This window comes from Schistocerca gregaria, unplaced genomic scaffold (genome assembly GCF_023897955.1).
Source record: "Schistocerca gregaria isolate iqSchGreg1 unplaced genomic scaffold, iqSchGreg1.2 ptg000696l, whole genome shotgun sequence".
Lineage (NCBI taxonomy): Eukaryota > Metazoa > Arthropoda > Insecta > Orthoptera > Acrididae > Schistocerca > Schistocerca gregaria.
The window spans coordinates 748664-749417 of NW_026062075.1; positions in this window are offsets into that span (position 1 = coordinate 748664).

A 754-nucleotide genomic window follows, 5' to 3' on the forward strand; every position below is an offset into this window, starting at 1 on the left:
CGACTTAATGCCAGATCGTTACATTGACCACTCTTCTCTATAAAACGGTTACACGTTTAGTCTGTAATGTTATGTCGCGTGCTGCGGTATGCGGAGACACTAAAATCACCATAGTAGAAGATAGAAGAAGCTTCTAAGTTGATGTATTAGCCAGTAAGAAGCACTACAATTCTAGTTTTAGTTATCGATTATTGTCTCTTTAGCCGGCTTTGGTGCCTTCGACATGAGCTAGTACCTTAAGATTTTGCCTGAAGAGAGGTCTATTACCACGTTGCGCGGGAGAATGTGAAAAGTGTACATATGTAGTAAAAACCTGCAAAATCCGCCTGCTTTCGTCATTTGCTATCGAATCGACTTCATGCCATATCGTCACATGGGCCGCTCTTCTCGATGAAAAGGTTGCACTTTTCGTCTGCAAAGCTATTTCACTTGCTGCGGTATGCGGAGACACTAAAAGCACCATAGTAGAACATAGAAAAAGCTTGTAACTTTATGTAATAGCCAGTAAGAAGCAGTACAAATCAAGTTTTAGTTATCGATTATTGACTTTTAAGCCGGCTTTTTGCCTTGGACATGAGCTAGGACATTAAGATTTTGCGCGAAGGTTGGTCTAGCAGCCACGTTGAACGGTAGAATGTGAAAAATGTTCATATGTAGTAAAAACCTGTAAAATCCGCACGTTTTCGAAATTTGCTATCGAATCAACTTAACGCCAGATCGTCACATCGGCCGCTCTTCTCTATGAGACGGTTAC